The sequence below is a fragment of the Erpetoichthys calabaricus genome, chromosome 4, assembly GCF_900747795.2.
Source record: "Erpetoichthys calabaricus chromosome 4, fErpCal1.3, whole genome shotgun sequence".
Lineage (NCBI taxonomy): Eukaryota > Metazoa > Chordata > Cladistia > Polypteriformes > Polypteridae > Erpetoichthys > Erpetoichthys calabaricus.
This window is the reverse complement of record NC_041397.2, coordinates 4437083-4461816: the sequence shown is the minus strand read 5'-3', so window position 1 is coordinate 4461816 and position 24734 is coordinate 4437083. Positions and strand designations below refer to the sequence as shown.

The window sequence follows — 24734 nt, the reverse complement described above, 5'->3', positions numbered from 1 at the left end:
TTCCAAATACCATAACTGCTTTAGCGTTTTTACGTTTACTGCATCTTGTTCTTCTTTTTGCTGTTCCCGTTAAGGGTTGCCACTGCGGATCATCTTTTTCCATATTACTCTCACTGCACCACTCGGAGTATTTATATCACTGTATCTGAGTGTGAATCACAGCAGCAGATGATCGGAAAGAGAATTATCGGTATACAGTTTCAAGTACATACTGTACCTCAACCACGGCAAAAAGCGTCAAAGCCTTTCCTGTACGGACCTCGCGTTTCAGAAACAGTTTCATCCCAATAACTCTAAACGCACTCAATCAGTCCATCAAGTGATCCTTGTAGAACTGTTTGTACTTATAAGTACAATCACCTCACTGTAAACTTGCACTACAGTTATAATATTGCACAACCTGCGCTACTTTATAAAGCGCGTATGATGACAATATCATTTTTAAGATGAAATGCAGCAAAATATGTTGCTTATAGTATACAGGTAAAACTTTAACTTCATTTAAATAATCTGTATTGTTAATAATTAAACATGTGAGGACACGGTGCCGCAGCGTATAGTTCAAGGATAGCTCCTGCCTTGCGCTGTATTCTTGCTGGTGCTGACGCGACACTGGAAGGATAGACGAATAGAATAATTAAACATGTACTACGAAGATATTTCAATGTTCCTTAAAAGTTTTGAAGAATCGGCGTTCTAAGCTTACATATGGCTTAACATCTATTACAGAGCTGATTGTGTGGCGATTGGAGAAAGAAAAGTATGGACAAGAATTGGAGGTTAGTACGTTTGAAAGAGACAGTACTTCTGTAATAAATTATTTCATCAAAGGTCGCACATGGCACCGCAAGCCTCTTGTGTGAGATATGAACAATCACTGCGCCACCGTGTTCCCATGTTTAATAACACGCTTTCATTCCTATCATCATGAAAATGATATCACGTATACATCTCAGTATTTTAATTATTCAGAGGGCTGTAATATCTCAAATGTAATGCATTCTGTGTCCTGTCGGAGAAAGAGAAAGAACGGAAGCACGTAGTGATTCACACACATAGAGCACATAGAAGATCAAATACAGAACAAAGACTTTAACATGCTACTTGAGAAACTAGCAAAATAAACGATTTTAAGATGAAGTTTATGATGCTCTACTTTAATGGCAAAATAAACTACGTGATTAAAGTGGAAATTTCGAGATTAAAGTTGACATTTCGTGCTTTTTTCCCACTGTGTGCCTATGTTTTTTGTTTGTACCCTAATACGCTTTCATATGACACTCAGACGGTGGGCTACGACTCGCCTTTTCACAGCGACTTTGATATGTGATTTCTTTTTTATTTCGGGCACTGTGCGACTTTGTGAATTTGATCTTTCGAGTTTTTCCGACACTCTGTCACTCGATCAACTTTCTTTTGTTGATTATACCACTGTTTAAACCAACAAATAGTACGTTTTTCCTTTGCCTCCACTTGGTATTCGCTGAAATTCTTATATTTTCCCCCTGTGCTTTTCCCATTGTCTTTTCACAGAAGGCTATTTATATTGATTTGCATATTCAAAGAGGCGTAATTCTGGGAGGAGTTGGGGCGGGACAGAAGGCGCGTGCACGTGCGTTACTTTTCACGCAAATCGGGATTTATGTAGTGGAAGAACGTGAAAGTATGCGTGCGCACAGATTCTTGCATCTGGATTTTTCTGTGCGTACGCACAATCCCGCTTTTGTGCTTACGCCATGTTATAGTGTGAGTTCTACGCACGGCGTTATACATGAGGCCCCTGTTTACAGCAAACGGCACCACGCAGCAACGACATTGTCCTAATGACTCAGATGAAGAGACACAACGTCCAAAGGAAGCAAACGTCACGGCTCAACAATGTGCAAATGAAAAACCTCTGCAACGGAGGGCAATGCTTGCAGTTTTCGCTAAAAGCATCTATGTGGAGGTATTTTCTCGAGACGGAGATTAATAGAACTCATATGCCAGTAATACGGCAAAGGTATGGCATCACCAGTGTCTTCTTATGAAAGCCACAGGGGCAGCAAGCACAGGTGGGTCCACGTCCTCTGCACTGGGTCATTCTTAATAGTTAGATGACGCCACTTCCAAGTTCACCATTTTAGTAAAACTGCTAGGGAGTCTTTGGGTTGTTTTTTGTTCTGAAGACCACGCACAGGTAGTTATGATGTGATATTGTAACGGCAGTGACATGTCATATCAGCCAGGGATGAGTCGCCACCACTATGAAGTGACATTCAAACATGAAAACTAACAGAGCTTCAGAGCCAACAGCAGGTGTGCCTATAAAAACAGCAAACCTGCAAAGTTGCCAGTAGAATTCCATTAAGTGCAGCAACGGGGAGCAGTTCTTATGGGCATAGCAAGCCACGTAAAAGAGCCACATAAGAGCAGAAGGATCCTTTCTGGTGCTACTGTACAATATATGCACAAAATTATATTTTATTATAATAAACAAACCAGAGCCCTCCTAAACACATGGAAGAACCTTTTGGCATGAATATATTGTAACAGAACTGACAAGTTGCATTCATCCATAATGTGAACTGGCATTCCATCACCAGCAGCAGGGATGCCTATAAAACCGGCAGGCATGCAGTGTCGCTAACAGAATTTAATTTCGGGTGGCAGTGGCGAGCGGTCCGTTAAGATAGTGAGCCATTCTGGCCTTCAGTGGTAAACACAGTCAAAAAGACACTTTAGACAGAGAATATGTTATTGGTCCTTTGGGTAAATTAAACTTTCCAGAAGCCCAAGGAAAAAATATTATAATTATAGTGTGATATAATACATATGCAATAATTATTATTATATATTTCCAAACTACACCCCCACAGATACTTGTAAGAACCTTTGGCTTGGATATTTTATATAGTGCCTTTCAGCGGTAAATCCTTAAATAGATTATAATAATTATTTTTCCTTAGATTATAATACATTGTCCATTTGGGAAATGAAAAGTTTACAGAAGCTAAAGAAAAAAGTATAGAATTATAATTATGGTATATAATTATAGTATGATACATATATTACATATTCAGTCATCCCTCAGCTATTCAGTCATCCCTCAGCCCAGGGTTACGTTCCAGAGCCCCCCACGATAGGTGAAAATCCGCGAAGTAGTGACCTTATATTTATTTTAATTATTTATATATATTTTAAGGCTTTATAAACCCTTCCTACACTCTTATAAACCTTCCCACCTTATTACGTCCACTTACAACTCGTTTTGCACTCTGGTTAAAGGACACTGCGGCCGTAGATCTTACATTCTTTTCCTCCTTTTTAAATAAAACATATCCAAACCTTTTACCTTTTCAGCAATTGTTAGCATCTTCCGTTGGCGCTTGGGCACGGCCCCTGATGCAGTAGCAGGAGCAGATCGCTTTGGAGACATAACGAAGGGCTTGAATACGCACAAAGATAAACACAAAAGAGCACAAAAGTTAACTCTTTACACAGCGAAACACGTTGATGCTGAACGAGCGAAAAGATGACTTCCTGGTTAACGCAGTGAAATCGAATTCGGTGCTCTGTCACTGAGCCAATCGGCACACAGGAACTTAACTGCGTGCTCTGATTGGGTAGCTTCTCAGCCATCCGCCAATAGCGTCCCTTGTATGAAATCAACTGGGCAAACCAACTGAGGAAGCATGTACCAGAAATTAAAAGACCCATTGTCCTCAGAAACCTGCGAAGCAGCGAAAAACCCGCATTATATATTTAGATATGCTTACGTATAAAATCAGCGATAGAGTGAAGCTGCAAAAGTCGAAGCGCAATATAGCGAGGGATTACTGTATAATAATAGAATAGAATAGAATGCCTTTTATTGTCACTACAAGGGTGCTCCGCCCCCTGCTCACTTCGCTCGCCTACCCCCGGCGTTTTGAACCCGTGCCCGCTGGGCAGCCGTAGTTTCAGACACACGTTGTAGGAGCCTGTATTGTTTTGAACCCGTGCTTGCCCGGCTTCTGCGGTTTGAGACGCGCGTTGTAGATGTATATCCGTCAGTCGAGCTCGTTCGGTTTGAACCCGCGCCCGCTTTGCCTCCGCAGTTTCAGACGTGCGTTGTAGGCGCCTGCGTACATTGATCATATCCAGGTGGGTCGCGTTCGGCGTTTTGTACGATCCCCCCTAACTTCACTCCGCAGTAGTGCCACGCACAATATGGCGGTGACGCCTGCGCCTTCACTACGCAGTAGTGCCACTCACAATATGGCGGCGACGCCTGCGCCTTCCGTATTATGTCGGGTTTCACCATGCTGTGTAGGTGCCTTTGCCTTTCGTACTTTCCCGCGCCTTCCGACACGCGATGTAGGCGCCTGCATCTTCCGGGTCTGCCTCCAATGTGTGGTGTGGACGTTTAACTGTCGTTGTTTCCGCCTTTTATATTCTGTCCCTCGCTGTGCATGTGTTTCGTGCCTAGGTTTTTTTGAAGCTGTTGCATTCCAGTTTTCATCATCTGTAACCTGCTCTCCATGTGTTTGGCCCCGTTCTTTAACCTCTATGACGTTTTACTTTGTTTTCTACTCTGTCTTTTATTTCTGACCTCGCTTTATCCTGCTTTTGTTTCAATGACACCTGGTCCGTGGTGATTATATTCTCCCTTTTTCGAGTACTAATTTCCATTTGTTTGCGATACTGTGATCTTTACTGTCAATAATGCATCACTGTAATGTGATCCACCTATGCTGTATAGTTTGGACGTGTGAGGATGACGTACGTTTAATACGGAGTGTCCGCCCGTGTCACTCTAGGGCCCCCCACTGTTAACACGGAGCTCCTTCCGTACTATCATGCGGTGCATTGTGGACCACTGCGGACTCCATGGTGTTTCCCGTTTCACTGTGTAGCTCGGTCAGTCGAGCGGTTTCTTTTTGGAGCCGTGCCTGCCTGATTTGCGGCATGTCAGATGGTTCGTAGTCTCTCCCGTTTCACTCTGGGGAGGGGGGCTTTGTGTGGCGCCTGCGCACTATATCTCCTGCGTCCACGGGCATGTCCCTGCGTCCATATCTGGTTTACCATTCTCGGTTAGTAATATGGATACACATGTACAATGTGATTAAAGGCAGCTCCTCTAGTGCAGACATATATGTAGAACACAACAAATAAATAAACAAATGGTGCAAAAAATTGATGCACAGTTGATGCATAGAAGGAAGTCCAGGGATTGGGGGGTTAGACTGTGTAGTCAGTGCATGTGTGAGTTTAGAATGGTTATGGCTTTTGGGAAAAAGAATGTTGTGGAGTCTGTTTGTCCTTGTTGTGATGCACCTGTAGCGCTTCCCTGAGGGCAAGAGATCAGAGCCAGGGTGGGAGATGTTTTTTGCTCTGATGAGGCAGCAGGAGGTGTAAATGTCCATCAGGGAGGGGAGAGGGCAGCCGATGATCTTCTGTGCTGCCTTTGCTAGTCTCTGAAGCCTCTCGCCGTCTGCCATGGTGCAGCTACCGTACCATACTGTGATACAGTATGTCAGCAGGCTCTCGATGGACGAGCGGTAGAAGGTCAGTAGCAGGTTGGAGCCCAGGTTGTTCTTTCTGAGGACCCTCAGGAAGTGTAATCGCTGCTGAGCCTTCTTGATGACTGCTGTGATGTTGTCTGTCCAGGAGATGTCAGCGGAGATAAGGACGCAGAGAAACCGGAAGGTATGGACCCTCTCCACACACTCGCCGTTGATGTAAAGAGGAGCTAAGTCGATGCTGTGCTTCCTGAAGTTGACAATGATCTCCTTAGTTTTCCTGGTTTTCAAAGCCAGATTGTTCCTTGAACACCAGGCTGCCAACTTCAGGACCTCCTCTCTGTAAGCTGCTTCGTCTCCCTTTGAGATGAGTTCGACCACTGGTGTCGTCAGCAAACTTGACGATGAGGTTGTTGTTGTGGGCCGGGCTGCAGTCGTGGGTGTAGAGAGAGTACAGAAGAGGGCTTAGCACACAGCCTTGTGGGGTACCGGTGTTCAGTGTGTGAATGGAGGAGAGGTGGTGGCCGAGTCTCACAGTCTGGAGCCGGTTGGTAAGAAAGTCTTTTATCCAAACACACGTGAGAGGGGGGGAGGCCAAGAATGACCAGTTTGGTGATGAGAATGTCATGAGCTGTGGGTAGTGACCGAAAGAACGAGATCGCGAATACAAGCGGCTGAAATGAGTTTCCTCCGCAGCGTGTCTGAGCTTTCCCTTAAAGATAGGGTGAGAAGCTCAGTCATCCGGGAGGGGCTCAGAGTAGAGCCGCTGCTCCTCCACATCGAGAGGAGTCAGATGAGGTGGCTCGGGCATCTGCTCAAGCTGCTGCCCCCACGACCCAATCTCGGATAAGCGGAAGAGGATGGATGGATGAATGTCAGGAATAATTGTATCCATAAAGAGCATCCGGACGTAGCTCTGCTGCTGCTACAGATGGCTCAGCATAGAGTGGAGAGCTACGGCGATGGCGTCTTTTGTGGATCTGTTTGCACAATATGCAAATTGGTAGGGATCGAAGTCTTGGGGGATGTAGTCCTTGATGTGCTGGAGAACTAACTATATATGCAAACCACAACCTTCTGGCTTGGATATTATATAGTGCCTTTGAGCAGTAAACACTGTCTTAAAGAGACTTTAGATAGATAGGTAATACTTTATTTGGTTTCAAGGGGAAGTGAAAGCTTTACAGAAGCTTAAGTAAGTAAAAATATAAATAATATTCTATTAATGATAGAATTGTAATATTTAAGTAATATTATACCATACCATTTTCAAAGCCTTCTTAATCCTGAGCAGAGTCGCAGGGGGCCAGGGTTTACCCCAGCAAGCACAAGGCAGAAGCAATCTCTCGACAGGGCACCAGTCCATCTCAGGGGGAACACACACATGCAGTAGGCCCAGTTTAGCATCGCCAATCCATCAAATGTACATGTCGTTTTAGATTGTGAGAGCAAGCCCACACAGACACGGAGAGAACCCAGGACACAAACCTTGGCCTTCTTACTGTGAGGCAACACAAACCATTTTTGATGTAAGAACCCCGGGTTGAATATTTTATATAGTGCCTTTCAGTGGTAAATACAGTCAAAAGACACTTTAGATAGATGGGTAACACTTTTTGGAAATGAAAACTTTATACAAGCTCAAGAAAAATATTATAACAAAGCATAACAACAACCCAGGAAACACACAAAAGAGAACTTCTTGAAGGTGGGAGTAAAATGTGGTCACCCCTGCTCAGTTGTATTACAGGTTTATATTTAAAGGCATTAACATTTGGATAGAGGAGGTCCAGATTGTTGTCCACAAGATGAACAATGCTGATGGACATTTGTTCCTTCCACAGTTTCCCTGGTTGAAGTAGCCAGCATTTTAGGGTCAGAGTGATTCATCAATGAGAGTGAATCATTTTTGCTGCCGAGTTAAAAACAAAATCAGTATGATGTAGCTTACAAAGGATACATTCAGTCAGTATTTCAGTGTCTGGATCCCACATTTCAGCCTTAATTATAATCTGCTTGTTTTCTTTCCTGTTTTTCAATTTTTTTACTATTTCTCATTCACATAAATGCCCAGTCCCCGACATGCTATTACCACTCCATCTGATCATATCAGATGTACCCCATCCAGCATTAAATAGTATCTGAAATACAGTTCTCATTGTAACTCGCCGTGAGATTTCATCCAACCTATTTTACATCTTGCCTGAAAAAGCACCCTGAGACACCTGGAAAGCTTCCATATTGTAATCTTTCTAGTTAGCCAATAAAAGGTGTCACCTCGCTTGAAAGTGAAGTTCACTTTAAACTTACTTAAAAGAGGTTAAAAATTCTTCATTTATGGAGGCAGGTCTGATCTGAATCCTTTCCTCCTTACTTTTATCCTCCCTCCAGATCTTCATCCTTTCCATTTCCAGATGACCTGCTCCCCTAATAAGGTGTAACAGAGCTCCTCAGGTGGCGATAATTGCAGTGCTACCAGTCTCTTAAATTCCCTGATGCTGTAGATGTAAAGTAGCCTTCAGATCCTCATTGCTCATCCTCTGACATCCAAAAGCTCATCCAAAAGGCTCTTAAAATGGACCGAAGCTCGGGTCTGCAATGACAGTAGCAATTTTTCATATCTGTAAAAGGCAGCCACATGGCGCGGTGCCCAGAAACATAATGCAGAATTAATAGGTCATTTCAAAAACAGCTTGTGTGTTTTTTATTAAATTAAAAATATTTTTACAAGTGACTGAATTTCTTAATTATAAGATTAAATTATCTTTATCATTTTTGTTTTGTTTTGTTTTTTATATTGCAGTCCCCAGGAAGTCCAGGCTATCTGGTGGGAAGTCCAGTGCTACAGCTGAAAGAGACAGGTGCTTACCCATCCTGGAAGGAATCGTACGTATCCAAGCCTTATCAGTCACCTCAGAAAATAACGTCTTTCCTTATTTGGTGCCGTAGGGTGAGTGGGAGAGTTGGGACTCTGTACACAGCGCCATCTGTCAAAGATAAAGTCTGAAAACAAATTTTAGGAAAGGGGGAAAGCCTTTATTATCGCACACATCTGCAGTGCAGTGAAGGCAATCACTGAATCACAGATTCTGATTAAATTTGTAAAATTCACAGTTAAATACGGATGTCCGTGATTAGTGGGCAATTCTGATGTCCTTGAAAGTTAGACATAAATGGACCCTTAGAGTCAGAAAGTCTTGTACTCCTGCTTGCACCAGTTCTTATCGCTACTTAACCTTGTAGAGTGGGTATAGAAAAGAATCCACCCCCTTTGAAATATTCCCATTTTTTTGCTTTACAGCCTTAAATGAAAACACACAAACCAATATGTTTTCCAGCTTTAGTTACTCAATGCAATCTATAACATCCAAGTGAAAGATAGATAGATAGATAGATAGATAGATAGATAGATAGATAGATAGATAGATAGATAGATAGATAGATAGATAGATAGATAGATAGATAGATAGATACTGTATTAATCCCAAGGGGAAATTCCCGTACTCCAGCAGCAGCATACTGATAATAAACAATATTAAATTAAAGAGTGATAACAATGCAGGTATACAGACAGACAATAACTTTGAATAATGTTAACGTTTACCCCCCCGGGTGGAATTGAAGAGTCGCATAGTGTGGGGGAGGAATGAGCTCCTATATCAATTGATACCTAGATATCAATCATGAAGGAGCCAGAGCCAATGCTTGGCCAGAAACGGCTTTGGAAAGGACACTACTCAATATCGCTCTAGAACAGTGGTTCCCAATCTCAATCCTGGGGACCCTCTGTGGCTGCAAGTTTTTGTTCCAACCAGATTCACAATCGGTGATGATAATCGATAACAACTGATCTCATTTAATTAACTGGTCTTTTTTTTATTTTTTTACTCTTATTCTGCATTCAGAAAAACACAACAGTATGTTTTTTAGAAGACACTAGCTGTGTAAGCCCATGCTGTAAAAAGCCTGGGGTCCTAGAAACTATTGAAATTGTCAGAAAAAAAAAATTGAAATGTAGAGCTGTCAGGTAATTGAAAGGAACTACTTTGGGCATCTCTCTCTTTTTGCCGACATGCTCGCATCACTTCTGTATTAGCGACTAAGCGAGTGTCTCTTTCATCTGAGGTTTCATTTTGCCTGACATGCTCGCCTCTCTTCTGTAGTAGCGACTAAGCGAGTGTCTCTTTCTGCTGAGGTTTTGTTCGGCCGACATGCTCGCATCAATCACTTCTGTATTAGCGGCTAAGTGAGTGTCTCTTTCTTCAGAGGTTTCATTTTGTCGGACGTGCTTGCATCACTTCTGTGTTAGCGACTAAGTGAGTGTCTCTTTCATCTGAGGTTTCATTTTGCCTGACGTGCTCGCATCGCTTCTGTAGTAGCGACTAAGCGAGTGTCTCTTTCTGCTGAGGTTTTGTTCGGCCGACATGCTCGCCTCTCTTGTGTATTAGCGACTAAGTGAATGTCTCTTTCTTTGAAGGTTTCATTCTGCCAATGTGCTTGCATTACTTCTGTATTAGCGACTAAGCGAATGTCTCTTTCTTCGTCGGTTTTGTTCTGCCAACATGCTCGCATCAATCACTTCTGTATTAGCGGCTAAGTGAGTGTCTCTTTCTTCGGAGGTTTCATTTTGTCGGACGTGCTTGCATCACTTCTGTGTTAGCGACTAAGCGAGTGTCTCTTTCTTCGGAGGTTTTATTTTGTTGGACGTGCTTGCATCACTTCTGTGTTAGCGACTAAGCGAGTGTCTCTTTCGTCGGTTTTGTTCTGCCAACGTGCTCACATCAATCACTTCTGTATTAGCGACTAAGCGAGTGTCTCTCTTCAGAGGTTTCATTTTGTCGGACGTGCTTGCATCACTTCTGTGTTAGCGACTAAGCGAGTGTCTCTTTCTGCTGAGGTTTTGTTCGGCCAACATGCTCGCCTCTCTTGTGTATTAGCGACTAAGTGAATGTCTCTTTCTTTGAAGGTTTCATTCTGCCAATGTGCTTGCATTACTTCTGTATTAGCGACTAAGCGAATGTCTCTTTCTTCGTCGGTTTTGTACTGCCAACATGCTCGCATCGATCACTTCTGTATTAGCGGCTAAGAGAGTGTCTCTTTCTTCGGAGGTTTTATTTTGTTGGACGTTCTTGCATCACTTCTGTGTTAGCGACTAAGCGAGTGTCTCTTTCTTTGGAGGTTTCATTTTGCCTGACCTGCTCGCATTACTTCTGTGTTAGCGACTAAGCGAATGTCTCTTTCATCGGTTTTGTTCTGCCAACGTGCTCGCATCAATCACTTCTGTATTAGCGACTAAGTGAGTGTCTCTTTCATCTGAGGTTTCATTTTGCCTGACGTGCTCGCATCGCTTCTGTAGTAGCGACTAAGCAAGTGTCTCTTTCTGCTGAGGTTTTGTTCGGCCGACATGCTCGCCTCTCTTGTGTATTAGCGACTAAGTGAATGTCTCTTTCTTTGAAGGTTTCATTCTGCCAATGTGCTTGCATTACTTCTGTATTAGCGACTAAGCGAATGTCTCTTTCGTCGGTTTTGTTCTGCCAACGTGCTCGCATCAATCACTTCTGTATTAGCGGCTAAGCGAGTGTCTCTTTCTTCGGTGGATTCATTTTGCCAACTTGCTTGCCTCGCTTGTGTATTAGCAGCTAAGTGAGTTTCTGTTTCCTCGGAGGTGGAGCTCTTACCCTGACTGAACCTCTCACTTCCGGGCCGGACAGACAGACACACTTTCACGCGTAGACATTTATATATAAGATTTAGAAATATTTCTATGTTTTTTTTCTAAAGCTATAAATGCTTAACTCTCTTTTGTTGTTTTCCTCTTATTATCCCCTTTTCCAGTGTAGTTTGCTCCCTTCATTTAACCCTAAAAGTGACCAACACAGCAAACACCCGGGATGATGAAAGCCGCAGCGGCTTCAGTGTCAGACTCGCTAATTAGAAATAATCATTTAAATAACCAGAACACTTGGAAAAGCAGAATGAAAATTAGGTTGACAATACTGCTAACGACTTAAAAAAACTACATATTCCCCATATAACTACTTATTACATTTAAATAAAAATCTACCAAACTTAGTTTGTAATTTCTACATTGATTCCAAAACACAGAAACTGGGAAATAACAACAGCTCACTCAATTAAGCTAAGAGTCCAATGGAAAATGGAAGTTGGTTGGAACAAAAACCTGCAGCCACAGGGTGTCCCCAGTATCAAGTTTGGGAACCACTGCTCTAAAATATTTAGTTATGCTGTTAAGACTTCTGACTGTTGTGAGGAACTGGGTGGCAGCTGTACCACCGGTATTTTAATTAGAGCTTTCATTTTGAAGTTGGTCATTCTCTGCCTTGTTTTCTGACACTATTTTGTTTTGGCGATAGGTGTTACAATTTCGACAAGTTTGCTTTGCTGTCTTCATCGAATTTTCAGAGTATTTTCGGAAGTCGGAGCCAGTTATGCTGTTATTAGCTGCGCCTGTGTAAAGGCACACTAAGCAGTCAGGGACAGCTGAATAAACCTTTTACTGTATGAGCTTGGTGGCCTGTGCTTGTCTGCTTATTCTGGCTCAGTTTAATGTACAGTATAATATCTGGCAGATGGGACAAGTTCAAAGAGATTGTGGCCTGGTTGTGAGTGGTCAGTTAAGACATTTCATTATTTGCCCTGTGGTGGACTGGTGACTTGCCCAGGGTTTGTTCCTGCCTTCCTCCAGCACCCCCCATGATCTTGTTCCAGACAAAGTGGTTTAGAAAATGACTGACTGACTGCTAACACCATAAAGATGGTGAGCAATATGCTAACATTTCATTTCACGATTCTGGAATAGTACAGGTCCTATAAGGTGGGATGGCTGATGTCAATCATCTTTTTGGCAGACCTGACTATTCATTGTAGCCTGTTCTTGTCATGTTTAGCTGCTGCTCTTGTTGATCACTATGTAGAACTGAATCTGCAGTTCCTGTGTGTAGCTGGAATTCTTTACGCTGAGACGGGAAGTACATCTGCTGTAAAAGCCTTTTTTTTACAATGGAACCTGTGGTGGTCTTCCATGTGAAGTCCTAGTTGATTATAGATCCCAGAAACATGGAGGTTTCTACAACCAACAAATTACTATTAAGTGTCATGAGAGGAGGTAACATGGGGATCTCCTAAAGTCCAGTGCCATCTCCATCTCTTCTGAGTAGGTTTAGCTCCAGATTGTTCTGACTCAGGGCTGTGGAGCTGGTACACAAAACCATCAACTCCTCAATTTATGCTACCTCTGACTCGAATTCCTCAATTTAAGGTACCTCCGACTCTTTTTTTTTTTTTTTGTGATTAGACTAATTTACAGTGTGTATAGTCTAAATTAAATGAAACCACACAAACTAATATTTCTTCCCAGCTTTACTTACTCAATGCAACCGATAACATCCAAGTGAAAGATATCACAGCTACAGTTCAGAAGAATTAATCAAAATCAAACACAAGACCTACTGAAATTAATAAAGGATCACCACCCCCCCCCCCCCCCCCATGTCAATGTCATTTTGTTGACCCCCCTTTTGCTTTAATGACAGCCTTGAGTCTGTTGGGATTCTTCTCTATCAGCTTTGCCCACCTAGATTGAGCCCACTTAATATTTGCCTGCCACTCTTCTTTACAGTTTAACTGTTCATGTTCAGTCAGATTGGATGGTGAGCGTTGCTGGTCAGCTATCTTCAGATCTTTCCACAGATTTTCACTGTGATTTATGTCTGGGCTCCAACTGGTCACACCAGGACATTCACTTTTTTCTCCTTCAGCCACTGTGTGGTCAATTTTGCTGTGTGCTTCGGGTCATTGTCATGTTGAAAAGTGAACATTCTGCCCATCTTCAACTTTCTGGCAGAGGGTAGCAGGTTTTCCTCCAGAATTTGACTGTATTTTGCCCCATCCATTTTTCCTTCTACCCTAACGAGAGCCCCAGGTCCCCCACAACAGGATGCTGCCCCCTCCATGCTTTACTGTAGGTATGGTGTGTTGTGGATGGTGAGCTGCATTGGTGTACCATTTGGTATTGAGGCCAAATAGTTTGATTTTGGTCTCACCTGACCATAAGACTTTTTTCCACTTGGCATCAGAATCTTCATGGTGTATTCTTGCAAAACTCAAACGAGCCTCAATGTGGTATTTCTTGAGGAGTGACTTTTTCCTTGCGACCCTCCCGAACAAGCCACAGTTGTGGAGCGCTTGTGAAATTGTTGTCACACAATGACCAGTCTGTACCATAAAATCCTGTAACTCCTTCAAAGTGCCCATTGGCTTCTTAGTGGACTCTCTTACCAGTTTCCTCCTTGCTCTTCCAATTAGTTTGGAGGGATGGCTGGCCAGATCCAGGGAGGGTCCTAGTAGTACCAAACTCTTCTTTATGATGGACTTTACTGGGCTCCTTGGGATTGATAAAGCCTTTTCTCCATCTCCTGCCTTATGTCTGTCCACAACTCTATCTCTGAGATCTTTTGAAAATGGCTTGCCACCCATAGTCAGTTGTTTGCTGTCAGTGGCACTACCAAGCAAGGGAATGAATGTTCCAGGAACAGCTTCACTAATCACACGGATTACAATTGATCAGAGGTGAAAGGAAGCCAGTAACCACCATGGAAATGGTGGGCACTTAATATTTCTTTGCATTTATATAGCACTTTTCTCACTACTCAAAGCGCTCAGCAATTGCAGGTTAATGCCTTATTGGCATTTACGGGATTCGAACCGGCAACCTTCTGATTGCCAGTGCAGATCCCTAGCCTCAGAGCCACCATTCCGCTTGACTTACGCCTGATTGAGTTTTTTTGGGGGGGGGGTCCTTTGTTAATCTCAGTATTTCTTGTTTTTTATTTTTTTAAATTCTTCTGAACTGTAGCTGTGATATCTTTCACTTGGATATGATAGATTGCATTGAGTAAGTAAAGGTGGAAAAAATATTGGATTGTGTGTTTTCATTTAAGGCTGTAAAGCAAAAAAAGGGGAATATTTCAAAGGGGGGGGGGGGATTCTTTTCTATACCCACTGTATTTACTACACTGATTGAAAGCACACCGCATACACGATAGAAGGTTTTCATCTCTGCCATCGTGAATATTCAGACTACTTTTTTTTAGCATGCTAATTTGTTAACGCGCTAAAATTTCCAGTTTCATCCAAACTTTATGTTACTATTTGTATTTAGTCGAAGTCGAGGCCAGAACAGTTTAGCCACCTCTGACTCCTGCAATCCAAAAATGACTTCCGACTCCACGTCCCTCTTCTGCCCACACCATTAAGGCCCAGCTGCTTCAGCCTCCCTTCTGTATGCAGACTCGTGATGAGTCCAGTGATGGTTGTGTCGTCCGCATATTTGAGGAGTTTGACAAAGGGGTCCTTAGAGGTGCTGTCATTAGTGATTGGTTGGGGGATTGCAAAGAGCAGTGGGGAGATCACACATCACTTGGGGTGTTACTCTAGCAGTGTTGCTTGAACAGGAGCTAGAGGTGAGTTTTCCCAATTTCACCTGCTGTTTTCTATTTGGCGTGATATTAGTAATCCACTGACCGCTGGAGTCAGGGACAGAAAATTTGACCTTATGAAACTAAAGGACTGAACCTCTCAATGATCTATGGCTGAGCTGTGCTGCTTTGATAGAAAGAAGTTACAGGTCCTAAGAAAAACACTCTGAATTATCATTTTACATTGTCCATGGTGAATAAAAGTTACTTTTTTTTTTATCCCAAGGGGAATTTTTTTTTTAACTTCACAAAATATTTCTGAACCCTGGAAAGTGTTTGTAATTCATATGTCAAGTGTTATCAAAATCAAAAACAGAGATGCAGTAGCATTTCTGAATGTGTGTTCAATTGATATGGAAAGTCCCTTAGATTTGAGAAACCTAAATCTTATAAAACCTTCAACAAAACTTGATTGACCTGCATTTTTTTGTTCCATTACAGCAATACCAAATGTTACCACTAGATGACAGGATTTGCGCAGTTTTGTAATCAATGGGCTTCTTTAAGGGAAATGGAAGAACATTTTGAAGCTTTCAGCCAAGCTGAATGAAGAAAGTATTGAAGCGAAGCTAAGAGCTGATCCTGACAAGCATTAGGACCATCACTGGATGGTGGAGCGACTTTCACCGGCACTACAATAGTAGGTTTTATCTAAACATTTCCCATTTTTAAGTAGTTTGGTATTTTGAATAAAAGTAAACTTTTGTATTTCTGTGAGCAGAAAATCCAAGCTCATCATTTGTCTTGATATACACTGACATCTTAGATTTGGGGGAGCAATTATTTGTTTTCCTTTTATTATTATCGTGCGGTTACAAGAAATTTTGACGGAAGCAGTTTATTCAGACCACCAAAGCAAATCAGACCTGTCACCATAGTAGGGCCCCATGATTTCCGCGATGCAGAAAACACGGACGGAATCACGGAATTAACGCTTAAAAACGAATTTTAGATTTAAAAACGGAAATGTGCGGAATTTAGAGACTGAAGCAGTGACTGTTACAAACTTCCCAATAAATTAAACAATTGAATAATCTGTAGTTCTACCATTCAGATGCTGTTTTCTAGTTTGTTGTTTTTTCAAGCGAACGCAATTCTTCATAGAAAATCCAGTAATGCCTCTGTTTGTGCATGTTTTCTCGTTAAAGCACGCAAATTAGCTAACTGCACAAGACAGAAATGTCGAAGCAATGTCGAGCAATATCAGATACCCTAAATACTAGGGAATCCATTCCTGGACGGGTTTATCCATTCCCGGGAATTTGGGAATCCTGGGCTCCCAGGAATGACACAGTTCACGGGCTTCTCACATGTGAACGGTTTTAGAACGAGCGACACTTATTTTTAATAAAACTGCTGCAATATGTTGGCACCAATAAAAGACTAACCTTAACTACAAGCAGTTCATGCTGTCATATAAGTACATGTATCTACTTAGTTGCGGTAATAAGAGTGCGAGAGCGTACCTTCGTGTAGAGTACGCCAGCCGCTGAGAAAGCACGCTGTGCCGACACTGAAGTAGGCAGCACAGTCATCAGATACTGATACACTTGTTCTAAACAATGGCCGCACTTGCCGTTGCACTGAAACACCACCATTTCAGCTTTTACTGATGCATCCAGTTTCTTGTCATCATTCTGTGATGGCAAATTTCTTAGCACAGATAATGCGGATGCAACAGACTGACGCAATGCAATTTCAAGTTACTGTTTAAAGCTGTCAACAGCACAGATGTCAATGAATTCTGCCCCGTCCCGGCATTCATGAGCTGCAGAGTGCAGACACCTCCCAGTCCACTGTGCTCAGTCTTAGTGGGAGCCGGGAGACTGACAGCTGCTGGTCTGTTGTTGACTGAACTAATGAGCAACACACTACACCGTGGGGACAAAAAACCGTGCCACTTAATTATTTTCAACTATAACTCTGTTATTTCTTGATCGATTTTTACACTTTTTCACGCTATATATGTGAGCTCGGCCGTTCCCATTCAGCCGGGAATTCCAGCAGTTTCAGTCCCGGGAATGGATATCCCACTAAATACGTCGAAAACAAATAAGAAACACAAGCTTAACTGCAAAATTGAGGGCACAACTATATACCGCCAACTTTTACGAATCTGGACACCTTTTCTTCAAGTTTTGCCAGCACTGGACATGAAAAGATGCTTGCATTGACCACGTCAAATCTAAAACCCATCTGAAAAACAAGGAGAAAGGTAACAACAGAGGAAACAACAAAAGCGTCACATGTAAGACGGCAGTTTGTGTCCATGTGAGTCAGGCATACCGCTCAAAAAAATGAAGACGCGTCCTTTCTTTAAGCATTGTAAACAAGGAGGCATGCTGGCAGGAAATGACAGCAGTCTTCGTCAAGCTCATTTGCCCAGTGTCTTTGAACAACATATGGACGCCGTTCATCGAAAAATTCGTGGCAAGAAAATAAATATATGTTGTTATTGATGAAAGCACAAATAGCTGAGACCATGTAGTTCTCATCATAGTGACAGGTGAGTAAACATTTAGCTGTATGGCAATTCTTTTATGTAGGCAGTTCTAATTGTACATGATGTATTTACTGTGAATAATTTAACCAGTTAAATTATTCAAGGTGAAACAAAAATAACCGGATTTGTAAAAACAAAAAAATATTTATTGATGACTTACAGCATTCTAAACATTGTCCCCTTCTATATAGTCCCCCTTCCGATCTCTACACTTCAACATATGCATTTTCCATTGATTGAAACAGTCCTGGAAGTCTTCTTGCTTGAGGCGCTTCAACAGGCTTGCTGCTTTTGTCTTCACTTCATCCATTGAAGAAAAATGTGTTCCTGTAGCTGCTCCTGAAAGTTTTCTCCTGATACAGATGAGACCATGCTCCGACTGATGTTTGAAAAGTATTTATTTGCTCTCTTTCTCTTTACAGCTCTCAAACACCGTGAAAAACTAAAATAAAATAAAGCTAGTAAATTAAACAATAAATGAATTACACAAGCATAAGGATAATAAATTAAAACATACCATGTGCGCCTTCTGACCAGAAATTCAGGACTCTCTATTACAGTTTCTCTGATCCTTCACTTCTTACTATCTTATTAAAACTAAACAGCTCAACGTCCAATAAGCATGTGACTATATGCATTTCTGCTCCACCAATGAACCTTATCATGTGACCACTGCACCCTTCCGTTCAGACCAACTTTGTAAACTTATGTACAAATACATTGAGATCATAAAATAAATAAAATTACAAAAGCAATTATTATCAACAATAAGATTGCACCACAACTATTATGATATACAATATAATTTACAAAATATATTTTACAATTATACACACACATATATTTTGCGACAGCTACAGTTCCCTTCAGGTCACTTTTGATTTTCGGAAACAAGTATAAATCGCAGGAAGCTAAATCAGGTGAATAGGGAGGATGATCGAGGACAGGAATGTTTTTGTCAGTCAAAAGCTGCTTTACGGGAAAAAAAAGTACGATCATTTTGAACAATCCGATTAACCGTTTTCATATTTTCATCTGTCCGAGACGAGCGTGGGTGACCTGAACATTGAACGTCTTCTACATTTTCTTGCCCTTCCTTGAAACGTTTGTGCCACTCAAAAACTTGTGTGCGAGACAAACTGTTATTACCTGTCACAAACTCGACTCAGAGTCATAGAAAGGTTTGGGCAGCCACCCGTATAATTGGTTTCCTGACTGCAACGTCGTAAATTACGTAGAGCGCTGATGTGCACAAAACCGAGTCCAAAACAGAACTGAGGGAATAGGGAAAAGGTGGAGGCTTTTAAAGGGGAAGACAGGAAGTGAGATCATAGGGGTCGGGCTTATGAAGGCCTTCAGCCATAGGCTCGAACCCGGACGTGACATCACAGGGGCCGGAGCTGGCAAGGTCTCCTTCCATAGGCTTGATCCCGGAAATGACGTCAAGAGGGCCAGGTGGAATCTCCCATGAATGGTCTACAGGAAAGGGAGAAAAAGAGTCAGTGCACTCTGTCACATCCTGGTATGACTCAAAACTGCCCTTACTCAAGCCCTTTAGCTGCCTCCCATGCGCACGTGTGTGACACACCGTACACTGTTTTTATCATTTCAATAGTTTCTGTGGCCGTTTTGTTCAATTTTGCGAGAAATTTGACGTTGATTTGCTGTTCGGTTTTTTTTTTTTTTTTTTTTTTTTTTTTTCTCTCCACCCGGCAACTCCTGTTGTGCAAATACTGACTGTGATATACCCAGCCGGTCGACGGTTTGAGAGGGCATGTAGGAGGGGATGTAGTTCTATGATTCACGTTCGGCCGACCTCCAGACGGTTTTCCAGGAAAGCTAGAAAGTTATTACTTTCTAACAGGTAAAAAAAAAAAAAATCTGAATCAATGAAAAATAAAATGGTGAAAAGCGAAAATCAAAAAAAATAAAACTGAATTTGTGAAAAAATAAAACCGATTCCACAGGGCCCTACCATAGCTCCTGCTAATATCCATTCAAGTTTTGAGGGTTCCTAGAGTCCTACTGTCTACCACACTTTTGATCGCTTATCCCATGTGTCTGTGGGTCTCTAAGTGAAGAAAATATTAAAAGATTTGTATGAAATTTACCCTTAGTCAGTTGACATCAGTGTGCACAGGAAGAAACAGTCATAATAGAAGGTTTGAAATTAAGATTCAGGAAATGAAGGCAGAAAAGCAAGCAAAGGCCCATGTCAGTAAGTAAGAATTTTCGTATTTTAAACAAATTCCCAATTGAGAAGCAGCAATCTGAGTCAAAAAAACCATAGCAAGAGGGTCGAGTGCCAGGAAGACAAAGTGCTATTTAAAAATCAAGACAAGAGGCATGAATCAAAGTCAGGAAACCAAAACAAGTCAGAACCAAGCGATCAAATTAAATAATAAGTCACACCCCAAACTTTTTGACAGAATTTGAAAACTTAGATGATTTGAAAATGTGTAATGAAGAACTTTATGATGTTACAATGGTGACATCACGCAATCTGCACCTCCCATCCATAAGCCTAGCAACTACACAAAGCAACAACAGTGATACCAAAACGGTACGGCTTAGCAGGAGAAAGCATTCAAAATGAATCGTTGATAAAAACGCATCAGAACAAAAAAAAAAAAAGAAATGAGACCACTATGAATTTCCCCTTGGGATTAATAAAGTATCTATCTATCTATCTATCTATCTATCTATCTATCTATCTATCTATCTATCTATCTATCTATCTATCTATCTATCTATCTATCTATCTATCTATCTATCTATCTATCTATCTATCTATCTATCTATCTATCTATCTATCTATCTATCTATCTATCTATCTATCTATCTATCTATCTATCTATCTATCTATCTAAATTCCTTGATGTCAGACAATGACATGGGTAATATATTGCTCTAATTTCCCCTTTTGTATTATTAATAAGTAGCCTTTGTCAGAATGCCTCAAATCTCGTAGATGTACCGCTGTTTATAAGGTATTACAGTATATAACTTCTCCCCACCTTCCCTTCTACATCTATAACCTCAGGCAATTGGGTGTAGTAAAAGACAAGCAGTAGTTAAGTTACAATTAATGTATTATTGATAATATTCATAAATAATAACAATATGCAAACTACATTTGAATATTGGCAACCATACAACCTAATAAATGATGATGTGTAGTTCAGGCGGCACACAGACTTGTTAGTTACTTAAAATGTCTTTAGTTAAGGCATCATTTTGTGGTCCGCTTTCTGTCTGAATATGGCTGCCGAGCTGTGCTCTTCATTGTGTTGTCCTTTTCAGTTCCTGCATCAGTTTGGTAAGAGAGACAGAGGGAGTGAGCAAATTTATAGATTTTCTGTCCAACCCCTAGAGCCATTAGGGTGTCATAGTACTTAAAGGCTTCTGATACAAGCCAGTTCCAAACAACCATACTTCAGACCAATGGGGGGATAGAACATCTTCACACCTGCCCCCCAAACCATATGTTAAAGTAAAGCTTGGCAGTTAGGCAGCCTGGCTTTATGTGGGGGATGATAGACTTTAGCAGAGAAACACTTGCCAAACTGGTCTGAGGCACTCAACCCAAACTCTATCTTAAAATTCAAAGAGACCCATTCGTAAAAGGGGGGGGGGGGGTTGTAAACATGAATGCTTCCCACTATTGTAACACTAATATTACATTGCTTTGCCTAAATTACAAGCAAAAAAAAATACAAAATATTTATCAACTTGTATGCAAAATTTCACATCACAACAGCTGATGTGTCCTTTTTATAGCCTATACCCAAACTGCACACAGGACTTCAAATGATGCCTCACCAGTGTGTTATAAAGCTTGAGCAGATCCTCCTGTGACTTGTACTCCACACATCAAGGCGCTATATAACCTGACATTCTGTTAGCCTTCTTAATGGCTTCTGAACACCGTCAGGAGTCCACTATGACACCTAAATACTTCTCAAAAGGTGAACTTTTGATTTTCTGACCGCCCATAGTGTATTCAAACCTAACATTTTTACTTCCTATGTGTAATTCTTTACATTTACTAATATTAAATTTCATCTGCCACAAATCTACCCAAGCCTGTATGCTTATCAAGTCCTTCTGTAATGATATAACGGATTCTAAATCATCTGCTAATCCATCTGTCTTGATATCATCTGCAAACTTAACTAGCTTGTTACTTATATTCTTATCTAAATCATTTATATATATATATATATATATATATATATACATACATATACATACATCTATATATATATATATATATATATATATAATGTATATGTATGTATGTATATATATATATATATATATATATATATATTAAAAATAGCAGCGCCCATAGCATCGTATCATGATGTTTTTGCGTAATTTTTGTCTGAGTGATGGGCTATGCAGTAGGACAAGATTAGTTGTATTGAAAATTGGTCGAACAATTCTGACATGTAAAATTTTAACAGGCGACAAGAAAGGTAATGTAGTAAATGTTCAGGGGATACCATTAGACACCAAAGGAGATCTTGATATGCAATTCGTATTAAAACGTTTATAGTTTCCCATTACAATAGCTTTTGCTATGACAATTAACAAATCAGTCGGTTTATTTATTAGAGACGATATTCACTCACGGGCAGTTATACGTTGCGTTGTCACGATACAAGTCCAAACACAGAATCAAAATTCAATGTGATACTGACGAAAAGTTAATTCCAAATATTGTTTTTACTTCATTCAACTTAATTTCAAAGCCAAACAGAACGAAAACGTATAACTCAATGAATACCTCTAACGTAACATGAAACATAACTTTCTTTCAATTTATTATGTTTTACTATTTTTCGCTATGGTTAATTACTCACTGTAATGTAAAATAGTTAGGTCTATTATGCATATGTAACAATTCCCATGAAAATAACAATCTGTTTAAATTGTACATCCAGTTCCCCATACACAAGTGGCAGATTCACGAAGTGTTGGCAAGCGAAGTGAGCATGGGGCAGCACCCCCTAGTTACTAAAAGAGAAAAATGACAAGCAAACATATTGCTTAACATATTGTTAATAAAACAATAATTATCATTCAAAAGAGGAAATAGATTCCAAGGTGTTTCACTGCCAATGTAAATGCTTAGTGTTAAGCATTTTGTTTGGGACAAAGACTCATTTCTCCTTGATATGCCCCTCTACTCCACAGTTTAAAATTACAAATCAAACAATTCACTTGTGATTAAACTGCACATTGTAGACTTTCATTTAAGGGGATTTGCAGACTTTTCCATCACACCTGGTTGAAATGACAACACTTGAAGAAGAAAGAACGCACTGGTGAGCTCAATAATCGCAAAGGGACTGGTAGGCCAAGGAAGATCTCCACTGACGATGACAGAGGAATCATCACTATGCTAAAGAAAAAGCCCCAAATGCCTGTCCAACAGATCAGAAACGGTCTTCAGGGGGCTAATGTGGATGTGTCACAGACAGAGTTCATGAACAAAAACACAGAGGCCACACTGACAGATACCAACCACAAAAACAAGATGGTCAGATTACAGTTTGTGAAAAAGAATTTAAAAGAGCCTGCAGAATTGCAGCAACCCTTCACCCCCTACAGTATGCTTACCACCAAAAATCAGTCCACTGAAGATGCAGTCAATGCTACCATCCACACAATTCTCACACACCTGGAGAAAAGGGACACATATGTAAGAATGCTGTTTATTGACTATAGCTCAGCTTTCAATACAGTTGTCCCATGGAAGCTGTGCAATAAACTTGTCTCCCTTGGACTATCATCCCTCTGCAGCTGACTGCCGAATTTCCTTACAGACAGACCCCAGTCAGTCAGTGGGAAACCAGACATCAGGCACAAGAACAATTAGCACCGGCTGCCCCCAAGGCTGTGTGCTAAGTCTGCTGCTCTACACCCTGTTTACCTATGACTGTGTGGCCTCTCAGAACAACACCAGCATCATTAAATTTGTTGATGACACTACAATCATAGGGTTGATTACCGGAGGAATGGAGGCAGAGTATAGGACAGAGGTGGCAGGACTCATGACCTGGTGTCAGGAAAACAACCTTTCCCTGAATACAGATAAAACCAATGAGATGATTATCGACCCAAGGAAGAGGAAGCTGCAGCACACTCCCATTTACATCAGTGAGGCTGAGGTGGAAAGAGTAAAAATCTTCAAATTCCCTGGAACCCACATCAGCGACACAACACCTCATTAACCGAGCACTTCTTTCTGAGGAAGTTGAAGAAATTTGGCATGCTAACCAAAATTCTCACCAATTTCTACAGGGGTCCAATAGAGAGTGTTATCACCTACTCTATTATTGTATGGCACGGTAACTGCTCCTTGCAGGAAAAGGCACTCCGGCGTGTAATTAAAACTGCACAGCACATCTCTGGAGCAACCTTCTCCTCCCTACAGGACATCTACACTAGTAGGGTCATCAGGAGGGTGCGCAACATAATTAAAGATAGATAGATAGATAATTTATTAATCCAAAGGGGAAATTCACATACTCCAGCAGTAGCATACTGATAAAAAAAAATATTAAATTAAAGAGTGATTAAAATGCAGGTATAATATCTATTATAAAAAAAAATCCTAGAAAGCAAAAGCAAAGCGACGATGCATGTTCTTCTCGGAAGATATTTAAAAGACCTGCGAGACAAAAGAGACTTGCCACGGAGCGTCTCGTGGGGACCGTAAACATGAGACTTGGTGCCAAGAGATTGTCCCAGGGTCGTTTCGCGGGGACGTGGAACATGAGATTCTTGCAAGACACGCTCTACTTACAAAAGATATCATATAAGAGCACACCAATCAAAAAACACTCAGTAGTGTAAAAGCACGTAGTACACACATATCCTGTGCTCTCAGCACATGTAAAGCATATAAGGACAATACGGAGAATAGAGACACAAATGCGTTGGAGAGAAAAAAAGGCAGATGAGATTATGAAAGCAGTGGAATTCGAAAGGCTCAAACAAACGATGATGCGATACACATGCAGAGAAAGGTACCGAATATGAAAGCAGTAAAATTCGAAAGTATTGTAGCGTCCCAGCCAGGTTGAAACCTTTTTGGTTGTAAGTGACTATTCGGTCCGATTGAGGGAGGGCGGACTACAGCACGGAAGACTGATAGCGGGGTATTGATTCATGTGGTAAGGGGGGGGCAAGACCCAGGGGAGTAGGGGTTGGAGAGGGTGCTAGAAAGTTGTGTTTGGG

General features: G+C 41.2%; 1 protein-coding gene across 4 annotated transcripts in view; it reads left to right on the top strand.

Moving 5' to 3' along the window:
- gtpbp8 (GTP binding protein 8 (putative)) overlaps nt 1-24734 on the top strand; it is a 74732-nt gene that overhangs the window by 26243 nt on the left and 23755 nt on the right. The window contains exons 2-3 of one of the 4 annotated variants that reach the window (XM_028799220.2): nt 8287-8369; nt 15422-15620. The exons of 2 other annotated variants lie outside the window; for them this stretch is intronic. The gene's annotated coding sequence lies outside the window, so the exon portion shown is untranslated. The remainder of the gene's footprint in view (nt 1-8286; nt 8370-15421; nt 15621-24734) is intronic. One more of the 4 variants, XM_051926367.1, reaches the window with a different exon arrangement.